This window comes from Phyllobates terribilis, unplaced genomic scaffold (assembly GCF_046119375.1).
Source record: "Phyllobates terribilis strain yellow unplaced genomic scaffold, ASM4611937v1 Scaffold_251__1_contigs__length_2838608, whole genome shotgun sequence".
Classification (NCBI taxonomy): domain Eukaryota; kingdom Metazoa; phylum Chordata; class Amphibia; order Anura; family Dendrobatidae; genus Phyllobates; species Phyllobates terribilis.
The window spans coordinates 2561855-2577684 of record NW_027363011.1 but is presented as its reverse complement, the minus strand read 5'-3'; positions in this window follow the sequence as shown (position 1 = coordinate 2577684).

Genomic DNA, 15830 nt, shown 5'->3' with positions numbered 1-15830 from the left:
CACTAAAATGTGAATCCTCCACCCTCACCCACTAATTGGTTCCCCTATCTCTTGGTTCCCCTCTCTCCCAACTCCAGTAGGGGCAGCAGCAGGTGCGTAATAGCCCCCTCTGGTGGGAGAAGTGTGGTGTTGGATGTGGAGGTTGGGTCCTGACCATCACACTGTTCTTACCTCAGAGGAGGAACACTACACTCCATTAAAGAAGTGCAGCATCCCTGTGGCGGTCGAACCCTAAGGGGCGCCACAACAGATGTCAATCATAAAAACCCGATATGATTCTGGTATCATAGTGGTACTTGTGCTGGATGTATAAGGCGTAGGATAAAAGGCGTAAAATATATATAAGTGACAACAATAATTTAAAACACATTCATAATTTTATTAAAGGGATGTTCACTTACGCAGCTGGAATAAGGCAGGGAACGGCTCCCAGTTAACTTACATGTCCGGTGTGCACGTCTTTATGTGGCTGTTGATCGGCGATCTTCACATCCTGTAGACCACTGTGTAGTGTGGTCTATCCTTGCAGCGCTCCAAAGGCTGGTGAGCGATGGCGCAGCAGGTGAGGAGAGGGGGGAACAGGGTCCCAGCCGGTGACTGGCTGTTCCCTCTGTAACTCTCCAGACATCGGTGTGCGGCAGCGGTCAGAGGACCTGTAATGCCGCACTGCAGGATAGAAGGACCTGCGTGACGTCAGACACACGTGGTACGTACCAATACGGGGACCTGCGAGGACCAAAAACCATAAAGACGCGCACGTCGGACACGCGAGTTAACTGGGAACCGTTTCCTGCCTTAATCCAGCTGCGCCTCCTTTACTGTACTATATTCTGGCAAGCCTGCCTCACGCAGCCAATATCGCTGGGAAAAGACTTATCATTTTCATTCTGTGTTACCTACTCACCGACAGCCTAACTATTTGATCCCTAACTCCCTTTGGGGACACCGACATATGGTCTCACACAAAGAGAGAGGATCAAGCACTTCTACAAAAGGCACCGGATTCATCTAAAACCCATTCAGGTCAAGCCTCTACGCTCTCTAAGTGTTACCAGTAACACGTTTCTCTGTGCTGTGAAAACAATAGGACATAAAAACACAGGTAGAACCATCTTAGAAACTATCACCGCCTTTTTTCCCCTTCCTCTGATGGTTCTATAACTGTAGCCTTATCTCTCCTCTTAAGAGCAACTTCAAACTAAATTAGGACCTGCTGCTATGATTACCCTACTATTACCCTATGGTCATCAATGCCATTCAGAATTGACCCTTCTTCCAGGTAATCACAGCATTCACTGTTGTATTCTAAAACATTTTCTTCTATAAATATATTATCCCTCAACTATATATATCCTTTTTGTCCCCAGGCTCGTGTCATTCCTCCTTCCACCACAGTCATCTTTAAAAATTCTACTTCTTGCATACCAGGTAAACACATTTCTATCCATTCAACTAGGGACAATCACCCATCATCTAACTCTCATCCTCTCCTCCTCTTGCAGGATACACCTGGGATCTGGGATCATACGCACTTTACTAGTACATGCCATACTACTACTGCTACTCCGCAGTCATCTCCACCGCGGATTTATATTCAATCTTAATAAATTATGTTTTATTTTTAAAACCCCCCTCCTTACCTAATGTTGTGGACATCCCTTTAATAAAATCGTCAATTTGTTTTAAATTATTGTTGTCACGTATATTTTACGCCTTTTATCCTAAGCCTTATACATCCAGCACAAGTACCACTATTTTACCTCTTATTTTTTAATTTGACAATCTGTGGTTGGTTGTATTTCTTGCAGCAGGTGTTTTAGGCTGACCTACCAGCGCCACCACCCTCTTTTTATGAATCTGGTATCGCTGTAATTGCACCGACCCAAAGAACAAAGTCATCTAATCACCTATACTGCACAAGGAATGGCGTAAAAAATAAACTCTAGGGCTAGGGTTGTGTTAGGGCTAGGGTTGTGCTAGGGATAGGGTTGTGCTAGGGTTTGAGTTGTGTTGGGGGTTAGGAGTTTTTCAAAAGTAAAGAAAAAGAAAAATGATGACGATATGTCGACTAGTGTTGAGCGAAAATGCTCGCTACTTGAGTGTGCAACGAGTGCTCGGGTATGCACCGAGTATCGCGGGTACTCGGGTGACATGCTTGAGTCTCTGCCCCATATGCTTCGCGGCCAAAAAAAACCTCGCAGGGATTGCCTGCCATGCACGAGTGATCCCCGCATGTTTTTTTTGGGTGTCTAACAACCATGAAATATGCAGGGCGGGGACTTGAGCATCTGCGATACATGGTGCATACCCGAATAACCGATACAAACTCAAGTAGTGAGAACTTGCGCTCAAGACTATTGACAACTTATTCCATATGATGACCTAATGTTATCAAATTTTGTGTCGTACCTCTGGGTTCAAAATTTTCACTATACCCCTTGATAAAATTCTTGAGGTGTGTAGTTTCCAAAATGGGGTCACTTTTGGGGGGTTTCAACTATTTAGGCACATCAGGGGCTCTCCAAATGCGACATGGTGTCCACTCTTGATTCCAGCCAATTTTGTGTTCAAAAAGTCACACAGTGCTCCTTCCCTCCTGAACCCTGCCGAGTGCCCAAACAGTGTATTTTCCCCACATATGGGGTATCGGCATACTCAGGAGAAATTGCACAAAAAATTTCAGGGTGCAATTTCTCCTGTTACCCTTATCAAAATGCAAAATTGGAGACTGTAAAAAAATGTTATAAACGTCTCTGAAGCACCTGGGGTTCAAGGTGCTCATGACACATCTAGATAAGTTCCCTGAGGGGTCTAGTTTCCAAAATGGTGTCACTTGTGGGGTTTTTCCACTGTTTAGGCACATCAGGGGCTCTCCAAACTCAACATGGTGTCCTCTTTTTACATTCAAAAAGTCAAATGGTGCTCCTTCCCTTCTGAACCCTGCCATGCGCCCAAACAGTTGTTTACCCCCACATATGGGGTATCGGCGTGCTCAGGGTAAATTGCACAACAAATTTTGGGGTCCATTTTTTCCTGTTACCCCTGCAAAAATAAAAAAATTTGGGTCTAAAGTAACATTTTTATGAAAAAAGTTAAATGTTCATTTTTTTCTTCCACATTCCAAAAATTCCTGTGAAGCACCTGAAGGGTTAATAAACTTCTTGAATGCTGTCACTTTTGGGTATTTTCTGTCATATAGACCCCTCAAAGTGACTTCAAATGTGATGTGGTCCCTAAAAAAATGGTTTTGTAAATTCTGTTGTAAAAATGAGAAATCGCTGTTCAACTTTTAACCCTTATAACTTCCTTAACAGAAAAAAATGTTGGTTCCAAAATTGTGCTGATGTAAAGTAGACATGTGGGAAATGTTATTTATTAACTATTTTGTGTGACATACAGTACAGACCAAAAGTTTGGACACACCTTCTCAATTAAAATTTTTTCTGTATTTTCATGACTATGAAAATTGTACATCCACACTGAAGGCATCAAAACTATGAATTAACACATGTGAAATTATATACTTAACAAAAAAGTGTGAAACAACTGAAAATATGTCTTATATTCTAGGTTCTTCAAAGTAGCCACCTTTTGCTTTGATGACTGATTTGCACACTCTTGGCATTCTCTTGATGAGCTTCAAGAGGTAGTCACCGGAAATGGTCTTCCAACAATCTTGAAGGAGTTCCCAGAGATGCTTAGCACTTGTTGGCCCTTTTGCCTTCACTCTGCGGTCCAGCTCACCCCAAACCATCTCGATTGGGTTCAGGTCTGATAACTGTGGAGGCCAGGTCATCTGGCGTAGCACCCCATCACTCTCCTTCTTGGTCAAATAGCCCTTACACAGCCTGGAGGTGTGTTTGGGGTTATTGTCCTGTTGAAAAATAAATGATGGCCCTACTAAACGCATACCGGATGGAATAGCATGCTGCTGCAAGATGCTGTGGTAGCCATGCTGGTTCAGTATGCCTTCAATTTTGAATTAATCCCCAACAGTGTCACCAGCAAAGCACCCCCACACCATCACACCTCCTCCTCCATGCTTCACGGTGGGAACCAGGCATGTAGAGTCCATCCGTTCACCTTTTCTGCGTCGCACAAAGACACGGTGGTTGGAACCAAAGATCTCAAAGTTGGACTCATCAGACCAAAGCACAGATTTCCACTGGTCTAATGTCCATTCCTTGTGTTCTTTAGCCCAAACTGCTTGTTACCTGTCCTTAGCTATGGTTTCCTAGCAGCTATTTTACCATGAAGGCCTGCTGCACAAAGTCTCCTCTTAACAGTTGTTGTAGAGATATGTCTGCTGCTAGAACTCTGTGTGGCATTGACCTGGTCTCTAATCTGAGCAGCTGTTAACCTGCGATTTCTGAGTCTGGTGACTCAGATAAACTTATCCTCAGAAGCAGAGATGACTCTTGGTCTTCCTTTCCTGGGGCGGTCCTCATGTGAGCCAGTTTCTTTGTAGCGCTTGATGGTTTTTGCAACTGCACTTGGGGACACTTTCAAAGTTTGCCCAATTTTTCAGACTGAGTGACCTTCATTTCTTAAAGTAATGATGGCCACTCGATTTTCTTTACTAAACTGCTTTTTTCTTGCCATAATACAAATTCTAACAGTCTATTCAGGAGGACTATCAGCTGTATATCCACCTGACTTCTGCACAACACAACTGATGGTCCCAACCCCATTTATAAGGCAAGAAATCCCACTTATTAAACCTGACAGGGCACACCTGTGAAGTGAAAACCATTTCCGGTGACTACCTCTTGAAGCTCATCAAGAGAATGCCAAGAGTGTGAAAAGCAGTCATCAAAACAAAAGGTGGCTACTTTGAAGAACTTAGAATATAAGACATATTTTCAGTTGTTTCACACTTTTTTGTTAAGTATATAATTCCACATGTGTTAATTCATAGTTTTGATGCCTTCAGTGTGAATGTACAATTTTCAAAGTCAAGAAAATACAGAAAAAACTTTAAATGAGATGGTGTGTCCAAACTTTTGGTCTGTACTGTATCAAACCAGGGGAGGAGTCCTGAGGAGATAATTTGCATATTCCCACTGCATTTTGGGGTAAGTGAAGAGTCTCCGCGAGCTCAAAGAACACTGGATTTTGGCTGTTGGAGCTGAAAAGAGGACATCGGTAAACCAGGGGAGGAGTCCTGAGGAGATAATTTGCATATTCCCACTGCATTTTGGGGTAAGTGAAGAGTCTCCGCGAGCTCAAAGAACACTGGATTTTGGCTGTTGGAGCTGAAAAGAGGACATCGGTAAACCAGGGGAGGAGTCCTGAGGAGATAATTTGCATATTCCCACTGCATTTTGGGGTAAGCGCGCGCATTTTGAGGCTTTTTTTTAAAGCTTTTTTCACTGTTTTCAGAACATTAACAGTAAGAACATGGAAGAGTCCAGGAGCCATTTGGTGAGCTGCATATCCTGCTACATGTTCACAGACTTGCCAGTGGAAAAGCCAAACTTCACATGCTAGAAATGCAAGCTTGTGTCCCTGTTGGAGGAAAAGTTGCGAAATCTAGAAGAGAGGTTAACTACCTTGAAAATCATTAAGGAAGGTGAAGAGTTCTTAGACAGAGCAGAATTATCTCTTCATGATTCAGAAAGAGAAGAAATTCGAACTGCACCTGACGAAACAGAGGAATGGAAGCATGTGACCCACAGAAGCAGGAGGATCGAGAGGCAGTCAGCACCCATACTGCTCAGGAACCAGTACCAGGCTCTCACGCAGGAGAACCATGAAGAAATACAGCAAAATAAGACTTTGCCAGCAATAAATAACCTTGTAAGCCCTCAGAATCCTCCTGGATGGAGAAAGAAGAATGTTGTAAAGAAAAAACGGAGAGTGGTGGTCATGGGGGATTCCCTGTTAAGAGGAACTGAGGCCGCTATCTGCCGACCAGACATAACCTCAAGAGAAATGTGCTGTCTTCCAGGAGCAAAAATTAAAGATGTGTCTGACAGGATATCAAGACTCTTCAGACCTACAGATCACTACCCATTCCTGCTAATACATGTGGGGACAAATGACACCGCAAGAAAGGACCTGGAAACCATCTGCAGTGACTTTGAAGACTTAGGCAAGAAAGTGAAAGAATTGGGAGCGCAGGTGGTCTTCTCATCCATCTTCCCAGTAGATGGCCATGGAACAATGAGGTGGAATAAGATTCTACAGGTGAACAACTGGCTACGTCGATGGTGCCGTCAACAAGGATTTGGATTTCTGGATCACGGAATGAATTACCTATACGATGGACTACTTGCTAGAGATGGGGTGCACCTTACGAAGACTGGAAAACATGTATTTGGAAGTCGCCTTGCTACACTCATCAGGAGAGCTTTAAACTAGAACAATGTGGGAAGGGAAGCAAAAGGCCAGAAAAAGCCATACAGCTGACAAATACTATTAAGATCTCTGCTACTGGAAGTGGAAAGGAAGAACAAAGACAAAACAATTTAAATAATAAAAATATGGGAGGAAGAGAAACCAATCACAAACTAAAATGTTTTTATATAAATGCACAAAGCATGGGCAACAAACAAGGAGAATTGGAACTACTAATGCAGGAAAAGAAATATGATGTCATTGGAATCACTGAAACTTGGTGGGACGATACACATGATTGGAATAAAAGGCTAAAAGGATACAACTTATTTGCAAGAAACAGACTTGATAAACGAGGAGGAGGTGTTGCATTGTATGTTAGAAAAGCGTATATCTGCACAGAGATTGAAGCTTCAGAGACTGGGAGTTCTGTGGAAACTGTTTGGGTAAGAATACAAGGAGAGAACAACGGAAAGGACACCATTGTAGGCATTTACTACAGGCCACCTGGGCAAGCTGAAGATATGGATGAACTCTTTATGTATCAAATGACCAAGTTCTCCAAAAAATATGACGTAGTGGTCATGGGAGATTTCAACTATCCAGACATTTGTTGGGAATCTCTCTCAAGTAAAACTAACAGGTCAAGCAAATTCTTATCCTCTCTTGCTGACAACTTTATCTTCCAAAAGGTAGGGGAGAAAACAAGGGGATCTGCTACTTTGGATCTAATCCTTATAAACAGGGAGGAAATGGTTTGAGGAGGTAAAGGTGGCTGGGACCCTAGGAGGCAGCGATCATGCTATTATAGAATTTTGGATAACTAGAGGAGGAAGACATGTGAAGACTCAAACTTCAAGGTTAGATTTTAGAAAGGCAGATTTTAAGAGACTCAGAAAGAGAATAGGAGGGATCCAATGGCTGGATGTCCTTAAGGACAAAAATGTCCAGGAAGGATGGGAAATTTTTAAAAATGAGATTCTCACAGCACAATCGTTAACAATCCCGAAAAGTAGGAAGAATGGGAAGCATTTAAGGAAACCAGGATGGATGAACACAGAACTTAAACACATGCTAAAAATAAAGAAAGAAATGTTTATTAAATGGAAAGAGGGAGGCATATCTAAAGAAGATTATAATGCAGTCTGCAGATCCTGCAGGGCACGTATCAGGTTAGCTAAAGCTGACAATGAATTAAGGCTTGCAAGAGATGTCAAAAGCAATAAAAAAGGATTTTGGGGGTATGTCAAAAGTAAAAGAAAAGTCAAAGATGCTATAGGATTTTTACAGGATGAAAATGGAGAAATGGTAAGAGAGGATGTTGAGAAGGCCGAACTTTTTAATTCCTATTTTGCATCTGTTTTCTCTCAGAAAGAAAATGTAACATCAACTGATCTTCACTGTCCTTTTAAAGGAATAGAGGAATCCAAGTTATCTGTAAACAGAAAGATTGTGAGGGAATATTTAGCTAACATAAATGAGTTCAAGTCTCCAGGTCCAGATGAATTACACCCCAGAGTACTGAAGGAGATCGTAGAAGAAATTTTATAACCACTCTCCATAATCTTTGAAAATTCTTGGAGAACAGGAGAAGTCCCAGAAGACTGGAGAAGAGCAAATGTTGTTCCTATCTTCAAAAAGGGGAAGAAGGTGGACCCAGGGAACTATAGGCCGGTGAGTCTGACTTCTATACCAGGAAAGATCTTTGAACAAATTATTAAACAACATGTATGTAAGTACCTGGATAAGAATGAAGTGATTAACCAGAGTCAGCATGGGTTTGTAACTAACAAGTCATGTCAGACTAACTTAATTTCCTTCTATGACAGAATCACTGACTGGGTGGATCAGGGAAATGCTGTAGATATAGTATATCTTGACTTCAGCAAAGCATTTGACAAAGTATCTCACACCATCCTTATTGAAAAAATGACCAAGTATGCAATGGACCAGGCAACTGTTAGGTGGATTCATAACTGGCTTAGTGATCGGACTCAAAGGGTGGTTGTAAATGGCTTCACATCCAGCTGGATGAATGTCTCAAGTGGGGTACCACAGGGCTCCGTCCTGGGACCTGTATTGTTCAACATCTTTATCAATGATTTAGATGAAGGAATAGAGGGTAAACTGATTAAATTTGCTGATGACACAAAGCTAGGAGGAATAGCTAATACTAGAGAAGAGAGAGAGAGGATTCAAAAAGACCTAAATAAACTGGAGCAGTGGGCAGCAACCAACAGAATGGTTTTTAACAGGGAAAAATGCAAAGTACTACATCTGGGCAATAAAAATGAAAAAAGCATATACAGAATGGGAGGAATAGAGCTAAGCAACAGTACATGTGAAAAAGACTTAGGTATACTAATAGATCATAGACTGAACATGAGTCAACAGTGTGATGCAGCAGCAAAAAAGGCAAATACAATTCTGGGATGTATTAACAGAAGCATACAGTCTAGATCACGTGAAGTCATTATCGGTCTTTACTCCTCTTTGGTCAGACCTCATCTGGAATACTGTGTACAGTTTTGGGCACCACATTTTAAAAAAGACATAGACAAACTGGAGCAAGTTCAGAGAAGAGCGACCAGAATGGTGACTGGTCTGCAAACCATGTCCTATGAGGAACGGTTGCAGGATTTGGGAATGTTTAGCTTGCAAAAAAGAAGACTGAGAGGAGACTTAATAGCTGTATACAAATATGTCAAGGGCTGTCACATTGTAGAAGGATCATCTTTATTCTCATTTGCACAAGGAAAGACTAGAAGCAATGGGATGAAACTAAATGGGAGGAGACACAGATTAGATATTAGAAAAAACTTTTTGACAGTTAGGGTGATTAATGAGTGGAACAGGCTGCCACGAGAGGTGGTGAGTTCCCTTTCAATGGACGTCTTCAAACAGAGGCTGGACAGACATCTGTCTGAGATGATTTAGTGATTCCTGCTTTGAGCAGGGGGTTGGACCAGATGACCCAGGAGGTCCCTTCCAACTCTACCATTCTATGATTCTATGATCTCTCTGATTTAAGGGCATGCAAATTAAAATATTGAAAATTGTGAAATTTTTGCCAAATTTCAGATTTTTTAACAAAATAAACGCAAGTGATATCGAAGAAATTTTACCACTATCATGAAGTACAATATGTCATGAAAAAACAATCTCAGAACAAGTGGGATCGGTTGAAGCGTTCCAGAGTCCTGGTCATTAACGTGCAAACCACCTTCCGGGGTAAAGGGGTTAAACTGGTTCATTCTCAAAAGCAAACTACAACAGAAAGCATAGAACTAATTCAACTTGGGAAAGCGCTAAGCCACTATATCTGGAGTGACCTTTCACCTCCAAGGAGTAAAAATCTAGATGATATCACGATGGCTACTTTAAAAATTAAGAGACATAAGTATATCTCCCTTGGCATCAGATGGGCCTCCAGCCTTAGCTCCTATTAGCACCATACCTTACTTCTTAGACCCCAACTATGAAGACATCTATGATTTATGGTGCCATCTACCATATTACACAGTTTCTCAACTACTCACTGACAAAATCCCCATGGTAAACTCCTGGCCAAAAGAGGCCACAAAACAACTCAGAAATTTCTTGCAACATTCTGGTCGTGGATCGACTTACTATCCAAATTCCCCCCTCCCAAAATGCTTTTAGAATTTATCATCTCCTCCGAATTTTTTTAAACCAACTTATATAATCTCCTGGGAAAGGGAACTAGGTATCTCATTAAAAGATTCAGAGATTCAAAGGATACTAGCAAATTTGCAAGGTTTCACTAGATGTACTTTACTCCAAGAAAATGCATATAAAATCCTAACTAGATGGTACAGAACACCGGAATTTCTACACCTTCTGGGTCTGTCAAACTCTAAGATATGCTGGAGATGCAACTCTGGACGGGGAAACATGACGCATATTTTCTGGTCGTATTCCCTGATACAAGGATTCTGGAAGGAAGTAAACAAAACACTCAGATCCCTGCTTATCATGCCCAAATTTATATCTCTAAAAGAAATCCTACTCTCTTGCCCCTCCCCTAATTTTACAGCTTGAAAAACATGACCCTCTCACTTTAATGATCGGAGCTGCCAAACATTTAATACCAATGCATTGGAAAAGTCCTATTCCCCCTACGCATTCAGAATGGCAAGACAAAGTCAGACTGATCTACAGGATGGAAGCAATCTCGAGTTGGGAGGCACACACACATACGCTAATTTTAAAATCTTGGTCGCCATGGTCACAAGAATTTATTCCTAAAATATAAAAACATATTTTCCCCTAGTCCTATAAGTCAAAAAGAGTTCTAATAGTTGGACCTTTACATGGTGGATTAATATCCACATAATACATTGTATCTACTTATCAGACATCTTACTTATTGAAGTTGGTTCTTGTAACATAACCTAGATAACAATATGAGCTAACTATGTTTTAGACACCTTTATCTATCAGGAGGAAATCTAGATATGCAATCTTTTTTTTTCATACGCCATATATAAAGTCAAGACTCTATAACTAGTTCTTGAAAACATTTGTACCAATTGCGTAAAAATGTGTTTATTTGTTCATTTGTTTATATTGATCTATGTTTCTAAGTGTTATCCTTATGTTTTTGGCTATAAAATTCAATAAATAAAGAATTTGTAAAAAAAAAAACCTAAGAATTTATGGTGGTCATAGTTAGTGTTGAGCGAATTTGTTCAGCATTTCAAATTCAGGCTCGTGTTCGGGGTTCCAGCTTGTTCGCGCCAAAAAATCGTCTCTGCCCTTGAACATCGAATTTAAAATGCTGAACAAATTCGCTCAACAGTAGTCATAGTGTACCTGCAGAAGAAATGCTGACCAAGTGATCTTACAATGGAAATCAATGTTGCAACATGTGAAAAATATCCATGAGTGGTCTGGTCCTGAACCCTATATTGCATGTGAGCATTTACCACTCACTGCGGAGAAATTGGACAATATCAAATGGCTGAAGCTTACATCAACTGCCATGACCCTGCTGAAAGGAATAGTAGAAAATAAAAATCTTCTACGGAACATAAGACAGACCAACTAATTCTGTCACACAGGAGAATTGGCATTGTATTAGTGTATTTTTAAAATACCAGCCTAAGCGTTTACATCTCTTTATTGATGGCATGATTGCTCGCAGCCAGTTGGCAGCCTTGGACCACAATAGTAATGTTAGTATGTTGAAGGTTGTGGTGGAACATGACAATGAAACAACTTATTGCACTGACAGCGTTAGACACCGTCTTGAATTTTCAAAAGCACGCAAAGCTCGGGTTGTAAAATACTTATATGAGCCCACATCAAGATTTTCTACAAGACATTCGAATTATGAAACAGGAACTTCAAAGCAACTGGAGATCGAAACGCACAGAGTTACCACCAAATATTGCTTCTGTCCCGAAGCCGGATAAACGACAAATTATTGAAGAGCGGGCAACCCACTACTAAAGTTTAACAACATGTCATGTCTAAAAATAACAGTCTAACTAATACTTGTAGTTAAAGGAGTTCTTTAACACCGGGCAACAAGTCAGTAGTGACTGTATGTAAATGCAGACTTGTGATTCCCACACAGAGGGCGAGCGGCCATATGACTGCAAGTGTGTGATTACAATACTTCCAATGGTGTCGGCACTGTGTCTCCCAGTGATTGCGTCACAGTGTAACATTATGTGAACCCTGTGGCCGGTCAGTGGCCGCTTCACTGTCTTCACCTTAGTAAAAATCGCTTACATCTGGAGGAAAAGGAAAAGCAGCATCAGCGCTCACGTCCTACAGATATAAGTGGTTGGTCAGAAGGTGGGAGAGTGAAGCGGCCACTGATTGGCCACAGAGTGACTGCTGACTTGTACTTGATGACCACTCAACCCTTTTAATGCATGGTCTGGTTCAGCACGTTTTGTATAAAAACTTTTTTTTAAAGCAAGTTATTATTGTTTTTGTACTAAATATATTATGTTTAATTAAAAATATTGTTAATTAATAAAAAATTTTTTACACTTAACACTACTTCTACGGTGAATATTTTCATAACCTTGTATAATTAAAAAGGCCAGTCATGTACAAAAACATATTTTGTATTTATTTTAACATAAGTTACAATAAAAATTGGAACATATAGTTTAAATAGTAGAAACATTAATTCAATTTTTTAATTATTAATCATTAAACACGAATAAAAAATAGTTACAGAATGTACGTACACATGCTACATAACTGCTAATAAATTTGGAACACTCAACTATCCAATACATATGAAACAGCCTCGTTCAGACGAATGTAAAATACTTGCAGTCACAGACCTAAACTATTGTCAGTCACTGACCTCAGACAATATGCTGTCTGTGAATTAAAGCTTAATCGAAGCAAAAAATTTATATTATTAAAAATGTATATGTGTGGGTAGGTTGACCTGTGGATGTTGGGGACGCCACGTAACACCAGTGTCCTCCCCTTCAGGGTCAGGATATTTATCTCTTATTGTATTAACTGCACATGAAGGAATGGGCACACGATGGGGTTCTCCCAAAAAACCATATCTCATGCTGGTGAGACTTCTGTACGCCGATAGTCACAGATACCTGGGTGTTAGAATGTAAATTACCTATATTTTATTTTTCTATTTGACATTGTATAGCGTATAGATGTAAAGAAGGTTGTAATTATTTTGATTAGAGGGAACAAGTCTATAAACACTATTTTCCTGCAGATATAGTGGTGATCTGCAGATAATTAGCATTAGGGCTCTCACCACCTTATAAATCACAAGAGCTATCTGATGGTTTATTGGATAACACACTCACCCATGTTTTTCAATGGGGCGGTGCAGATGGACAATTTTTTTCACTGACATTTTCTCTGTATAGCGGCCGAGGCTGGATGTATAGCGGCCGGGGCAGGATGTATAGAAGCCGGGGCAGGATGTATAGAAGCCGGGGCAGGATGTATAATGTTCGGGGCAGGATGTATAGCAGTCGAGGTAGGATGTATAGCAGCCGAGTCAGGATGTATAGCGGTCGGGGCAGGATGTATAATGTCTGGGGCAGGATGTATAGTTGTTAGCACCACGCTGGATTCCTACTCGGACACACAGGGTCTCCAGCGTGTCAGTTCACTTACCCGCGCTGTGGTTGATGCTTCCCTCCCCCGTGCTGTGTCTGCTTCCAGCAAGGCTTCCAGTCATGTGCTTAGGGCACGCGCGCTCCCTCCCTCTTAAAGGTCCAGCGCATGCACTTGCTATTACATCCCCAGCCAATGTATATTGCTTCCTCTCCACTAGAGAGATGCCTGAGCTACCTTCCTGTTTCACAGTCGAAGTTGTTAAGGTTGCATACCAGTCCTGTCTGCTACACTCTGGTGCGAATCCTGTCTGCTGCAGTCTGGTGCGAATCCTGCCTGCTGTACTCTAGTGCGAATCCTGCCTGCTGTACTCTGGTGCGAATCCTGCCTGCTGCACTTGGAGTAAACCCAGCCTCACCATCAGAGGTTCTAGTGAACAGTCAGGTGCTCGCCTAGTCACGCCTCTCCAGGCTCTCTGCGGTCCATGGCACAGTGGTTCCACAAACCACTTATGTGACAGTTTGCCCAGGCTATGAATCCCGCTGGACCCCGGATCCCACCTGATCAGACCATGTAACAAGAACTCTGCTGACAGAAAGGCATGCAGGAAAAGTTGTCAATGCAGTTGCAGTGCCTGACTACCAAGTTGGAAGCCTTAAACATCTCTCCAGAGTCCCCTCATGTTCAAGCAGCCATGTCTTTTCCGGAAACTTCTCAGACTGTTTGCTTAGTTTGAGGTCCAGGCCCCTGACTTGCAGCTCCACCACACTTTGACGGCAATCCAAAGCTCTACCGCGGGTTCATCAATCAGTGTCGTCTATACTTTGATCTTCTTCCTCACCACTTCCTGTTGGACCGAGCAAAGGTAGCATTCCTTATGTCGCACCTTGGAGGCGAGGCCCTGGCGTGGTTGAACCCATTATGGGAGACAGAGGATCCGATCATCTCCTATTTGCCAGTATTCTTGGAGGCTTTCCGCAAAGTATTCAATGAACCTGGGCGAACGACCTCCTCAGCTTGCGCTCTTCTCCGCTTATGTCAGTCCAATTCATCATTGGGACAATATGCAGTACGCTTCCGCACTCTGGCCCCTGAACTCGGATGGAATAACAGAGCTTCGGTGGCGACATTCTGGGAGGGGCTTTTCGGAAACATTAAGGATGAGCTAGCCGGTCGAGACCTTCCAACTACCTTCGACGACCTGATCGCCCTCGCCATCCGTATAGACCTTCGTTTCCGAGAGCTTGTCCGTGAGGTAGCAGGTGAAAGAGGATCACGGCGCCTGGTTTAGTCCTTTCAAAGGCCGCTTTTTCCTTCGCTCTCCCCTGTCGAGGCTTCACCTGAACCCATGCAGATCGACCGCTTTGCCCTTGCCAGTCAGCGTCAGAAGGATTGCCACTCTAAAAGCCAGTGCCTGTATTGTGGAGACATGGACTACTCCATTCGAGCCTGTCCGGTGAAGCCGGAGAAACTCCAGCATCTAGGGTCGGTAGGAGAGGCCTCCCTAGACGGAAAAGACAACTCTCTACCCCTGACCCTTACTGTGGCTGTGACAACCGGTGTATCCCAGTTTATTGAGAAGGCGTATATGGATTCCAGAGCAGCAGGAAATTTTATCCTCCAGGCAGTAGTGGATCACTTCCAAATCCCAGTTCATCCACTACAAAACCCTCTGGCTATAACATCTGTCGATGGGAGAACTCTTTGGGAGATGGTTCTTCTGGCTACTGAACCACTTGAGGTCCATATTGGAATGCTTCATACTGAGAAGATAGTGTTCTATGTCCTTTTCCACATGTCTCACGCCTTTCTCTTAGGCCTACCATGGCTACGACAGCATGAACCTGTGTTGGACTGGAGGACTGAAGAGGTGCTCCGCTGGGGACATTCCTGTCAATAGAATTGTCTGGCTTCAGTGCGTCCGGCCAAGGCCCCGTCTTATTCAGCATCGCTGCCCGGTTTGCCATCTGCCTATTGGTCCTTTGCCGATGTATTCGACAAAAAGGAAGCAGAGACTTTGCCACCTCACAGGCCATATGAGTGCCCTATCGACTTGATTCCCGGATCTACACCCCCTAGAGGCCGAATTTACCCCATATCTCCAGCTGAGACTCAAGCTATGTCGGACTACATTCAGGAGAATAGGGCCAGGGGGTTCATTCAGAAGTCCTCTTCTCCTGCTGGGGCTAGGTTTTTCTTCATTAAAAAGAAAGACGGATCACTCCGACCCTGTATAGACTATAGTGGTCTGAACCAAATCACGGTGAAAAATCAATACCCTAACCCACTGATCCCTGAATTGTTTGACCGATTAAGGGGTGCCAGGATCTTCACCAAATTAGATTTAAGAGGCGCCTACAATCTAGTCCGCATTCGCCGGGGAAACGAGTGGAAGATGGCCTTCA